Raw genomic sequence first — 5,772 nt, forward strand, 5'->3', positions numbered from 1 at the left:
TTCCTTCGAGACCCGAGGGCGAGGTTCTGGCGGCAGGAGCCACATCGATGCAACGGGAGCGGCCGTTCGTTGCTTCCTGCAACGATGATCTGCGGTTCGGGAGCAACGGGAGCCGTGCCAGCTCTCGTGCTGAGCTCTCGCGCTTCGGCTGCGCTCATGATGCAAGGCCCGCCTGTGTTGTTCAGGCAGTGTCGGCGGGGAGTTGCAGCGAGCCCGTCGCGTTCAAGAAGTTCGCGGATCGCGACTGTCGACGGCAAGCAGGTCATCGCAACGTCGCGACGACAGCCGGGAGACGGACACGTGATGTGGTTCATGGGTTGCTGTTCATTGCGTATTTGTTTTTCATTGCTCAAGTGATGTGGTTTAACGTTGTTGAAATAAATGCCGACAGTTCATGTGTGAGAATATGTTTGACTGGCATCAATCGATGGGATTTTCGTTTTATAATCGATGTGATGTGAAGGCTTTGGGAGCGATTGTGGCAAATAAAGAGGTTTTATTGGCCTCCCGCTGCCACGGGCCACAGGTTGTTGCTTTGTCATGTGCGGGGATTTTATCGGAAAAACGCGCTGTACGGAAAAAGGAGTTTGCAATTGCACAGATGATGTTCTTATTGATTTATGACGGGCCTGAGTTTGTATGGAATTGCTACCGTCTAATTGTTGTGTGGGTCTCAGAGATCGACTTGGAGCCGGGGCTGGTTCGCTGTTCAGCGTTACCCCCACCTCTGGTTTCGGCAAGGTCAGACGTGTCTGGCGCCTGGGGCGCGACTCTCTGTTCTCGCACGAGGCCGTTTGGGCGTACGTTGGAATCTCGGCTGATTGTAGTGCGTGGGTTGTTGTGGGGTGATTGGTGCGTCCAGCCGGCGGCGCTGTTCAGCGTCCCCACCCAAGGTCAGTCGGGTTTGGCAGTGGCGCCACAGTTTCCAGACAGCGGCCTTCCGGCCTCGGAATGTTTATCTGCTTCAGGTCTGGTTGGGGGAGATGTGCCGCCTTGTCGGCCGGAGGCGTTTGATGGTGCCGGGGGAGGTTTGCTCGGGAGGTCGCCGCGACCTCGCCGGAGGGCGTGTAAGCATGAGCCGCCTGGGGGCGCTTTTGCTGCGTAGTGATGCTGTGCTTCTCGCCTTGCTGCGTGATATCTGTAACGTGGTCAGAGTTTTTGTAGGTTCATTGGGAAACTCAGTCTTCGGGACCTGGCCGTTGCAGCTCCACTCGCTCGCATCGACGCGTTATATGGTGTGATGACCTATGTTTATTTTTTCTTTTTGGGGCTATTATCGTTTTTGTACCTTATCTGCTTTTATATCATGGTATTCTATGCTGCTTATGCTTATTATGATGATAGTCATTTAATATTCATGGTTTTAGGAGGGAGGAGTGTGGTGTAGCGGGCCTGCGGGGGCAGGGCATGATGTGGGGGAGCGTCGTGGAGGAGTGGTTGAGAGTGATCATGTGCTTGCAAGGGATATAGGAGTGTGTGCCGCCTGAGGCATTGTAGTGGTTGCTGTAGTCGCTGTGGCTTGTAGAGTGCCTTGAGTACGTAATAAAGGGGAGTTACAGGCAACGTACGCTCACGCTCCCGCTCGTGCAACAAAGCCGGGTTGGACTGTTTCCCCGCTCGTGTCTGCCTTCAAAGCACCACTATCACGACACTACAGTTAATACCAGTGATTTTGGACTAAACGATGCAGAAATCAAGAAAATGACCAAACACCAAGACCTCAAGAATGAAATGAGAATATCCTAGAAGCTAAAGAATGCAAAAGTTGTACCAGTGATAGCTGGACCTGCAGGAATGATAACAAATAACCTCACAGAGATACTAAGCATGGGGCAGTACTCCTGGGTGCTCACCTTTTTAGTGGCTGGATAAGATAACCAGACAACCACTGGTAGACATGGATGACCCACAAATATATAACGTAGAAGAAAGTAAATAGCTATGGATTTTTTTATGCCATGAACAAACCTTGGTACATCATGGGTGATAAAGTTTGTGGTCGTTTCATCGAAATTGTGTGTATGGTTTCAGAAAAGAAAGCAAATACATATTTGGGGGGTGGGGCAACCCCCCCCCCCCATTGAACTCCTTAGACCCCAATTCTTTTTAATGTCATGAACAAACTTTGGTACGTCACGGGTGATGAAGGTGGTGGTCAAGTTTCATAGGAATTGTATGTGTAGTTTCTGAGAAGAAAACAAATGAATATTTTCAGGGGCAAACCCCCTTAAACGTACTTCGAGCTTATAGAATTTTCTAATGTCATGAGCAAGCTTTCATACGTCATGGGTGATGAAGGTTGTGGTGAAGTTTCATCAGAATTGTGTGTATCCTTTCTGAGAAGAAAGCAAATACCTCTTGGAGGGGGGGGCACCCCTCCCCCTATAAACTCCCTCTGTCGACCCCATCAGACCCCGTTTTTTTAATGCCATCACGGGTGATGAAGATTGTGGTCAAATTTCAGTGAAATCGTATGTGTAGTTTCTGAGAAGTTGCAAATATTTGTGGACAGACAGACGGACTGACGATGCAACATCACAGAAGCTTCCCGGAACGACTTTACAGGTGAGCTAAAAACCATCCCTGGAAATATCACAACAAACGAACTACAGTTGGAAGCTGTCCAGGGCTCAGCGATGATCCTGAAGAGAGCCCTCGGCACAAAACTTTGAAAACAGAAAACATCACAACTTGGTCCATGTATCGTGACCCCTTACCAAAATGAAGGTGGATACTGTTTCACCTCCTTATGAACCCCACCCACTATGCCTGGTGTTGGCTTTATGGTTGGAGTGGCGGGCTTGGGATCCTTGGGTCCTGAGTTCAAATCCCGCTCAGCTGTTGAATTAATACCAGGTGGGGTTTATTGGCCCGTCATCCTTTCGAGGTCGGGAACTCGAGTGCCAGCATGCTGGTATACTGTGTCGGAGCGGCGACCCATCCAGGATTGTGCCCAATAGCCAAGGAGACTGATTAAGCAGTACTAACGCTCTGCACAGAGTATGGTCCCAACCTCCTCCTCCTCCACATGTGGAGATCTCCCACATATGTGTAAACACTACAGCTTCCCCTCCACTCCCACCTCATGTTTATATGTGTACTGTACCATCCATAAAACAGTGATTACTCCATTTACACCTCACTATCCAAAAACATGGTCCAACTCCTATACTCTCATCTGAACTCTCTCTCTCTTCCTCATATGTGGTGACTTCAATTGTCAACATGTCAGTTGGTTGGGTGTGGGTACCTCTCTTACCTGCCATGGCACTTTAGCAAAAGACTTCTGCGACTCATTGGGACTGACTCAATCAGTCAACGACCCGGATCTCAACCAATGGTACTCCATCTCTTATGGATCTGATTTTGACAAATTTCCTTGAAAATATCTGCTGTTCTTCCCTTGCTCCAATCGGTTCTTCTGATCACGTTCTTGTCAAAGTGGACATCTCTCTGGCTGTTATCAGAAAACCACCTCAGCGCCGTCGAGTCTGGCATTTCACTCAAGCCGACTGGCAGGGTCTCCAAGCAGCCATCAAACTTCTAAACTGGTCTCCCAAGTGTTACATTTCAAGAAACTGGAGTAAGACTATTACATTTCCTGGAAGGCAAACTGGGGGGAAATCGGCAACAGAGAAATGGGCAACTTGCAAATCGCAAATGGGTAGGGTGCAGATTAGGTGTATGGTGCAAGTAGAAAGAGACCAGGGTGGTTGAGTGAGGAGGTAAGGAGTGAAATTTCGGATAAGCAGAAATCATTTATTTGGTTTAAAAAAAAAACTGCAGGACTGGAGTCATACTCATGGAGTCAGTATAAGAATAAACAAAGCCAACTTAAGAAAATTAACTACTCGGCATGCCAACCATAAATATGAGATGGATGTGGCCAAGAATCTGGAACATAATACCAAGGGACGTTTAACTACAGAAGAGGTAAAGAGGCATAGCCGAACAGAAAATAAAACAATGTTTGACCTGCAGTGTAGAAACAACTTGAACCTATTCAATTTGTTGGACAAGATGATGGTATTCACATAGTAAAGGTGACACAAAATTTATGTAGTCAAGGTGACTGAAATTATACAGGTGAAATCCCTGCAACATTTGGAAATACCTTCTATATTGAAGCCAGGGAATGTTACACCTGGAAAGTGACTTTCAAGTGGTTCGCGGGTATTGGGTGAACCACAAAATAATGTGGATCTGCAACTGCATTCGGTTAACTTTCCTTCGTATGAAGATGACTCCACATTTATTGATCGATATTCATAGATCCACGGATCTTCTTCTTTCACGGCCGCAATTATTCCCATGTTCTTGTGGAGTTGGCTGAGGGAAGTTTTGGGCCCAATACTTTCACGAACCGACTGGCCAGGCCTGATGCTTAAGTTAGTAATTATGGCAGGAATTTGAAATTTGTTGATTGTGCCGGCAATGGTTCGTCTACTCTTTGCGAAGGACAGTGTGGGATCTTTAAGGTACACCAACTAATACAGGCAGATGGGACATCATTTTAACGTCGATCCAAAGAATGGCACACACATTGATTGGATTTTTATGATGAAATTTGAAGATTGTAGTCCATCGACGATCCCCATAAAACTTGGCAGAACTGGAGCAATTTTCACATGAAGATTTGCCAAAGATTTCACCATCTCGCTGTACAAAGCTGGTGGAGATCGACCCAAAAAGAGTGACAGCAGTCATTGCTTTAAAAGGAACTTCCACAAAGTCCTGACCTAAGGTAATAAATACTTTTGTAACCAATGAATTTTGATTTGTACATGTTTTTTGCTGGTATTCCTGACATGTAACTTCCTTCAACTATAACAGTGTTTAGTTTGATCTCTTCAGTTATTAATAAAAATTGTTTCTACACAATTTCTAATTCATCTAAATGTGGCATTATTGGGAGGAGGAGAATACTTTTGCAAGCCACTACATGTCAGATCAGCATATACACCAATAATACCAACATTATTACACTGTAGTACCTGTACTCAACTTGCCCATCTGCCTGTGCAGCACGAGACAAGTGGGGGGGGGAGGGGGGCTGTAATTGTGTGTGTGTGTGTGTGTGTGTGTGTGGGTGTGTGTGTGTGTGTGTGTGTGTGTGTGTGTGTGTGTGTGTGTGTGTGTGTGTGTGTGTGTGTGTGTGTGTGTGTGTGTGTGTTCTCAGAGCATAACGTTTTCCAATTTGAACTTTTGTCATCAAATTTTCAACAAACCTTTACTATGAGAAATGGAGAAGACTAATTAATAATTGGGGCAAATTGTCAAAAGCACAAGGTCCAATAAAATCGTCAATTTTCATTCGATGGACTTGAAATTTCAACACAATTTGCATTTTGGGTCACCAGATTGGTTCACCAAGCAAAAGCTGGAAGGCCATTGTTTGGTCGTTATAGGGTCAAAGGTCAAGGCCATAAAATGGTCAATTTCCATCTGATTTGAAATTTGAATAGGGTTTACATATTGGATAACTGTGGCGTATTCTTTGAGGTCAAAAGATCAAGGTGACATAAATCAATTTTCACCTGATTGACTTGAAATTTGAACAGAATTTGTGCATTGGATCACTGAAGCCTATTGCTTGAGGTCAAAGGTTATGGTGACATAAAATCATCAGTTTTCATCCGATTGACTTGAAATTTTACCACAGTATGTTGGGTCACTGAAGCCTATTATTTGAGGTCAAAGGTCAAGGTCATATAAAATCGTTAATTTTCATCTGATCGACTTGAAATTTCAACAGAATTTGTACATTGGATC

This window comes from Eptatretus burgeri, chromosome 12 (assembly GCF_056783735.1).
Source record: "Eptatretus burgeri isolate ZD-2024b chromosome 12, Ebu_testis_v1, whole genome shotgun sequence".
Lineage (NCBI taxonomy): Eukaryota > Metazoa > Chordata > Myxini > Myxiniformes > Myxinidae > Eptatretus > Eptatretus burgeri.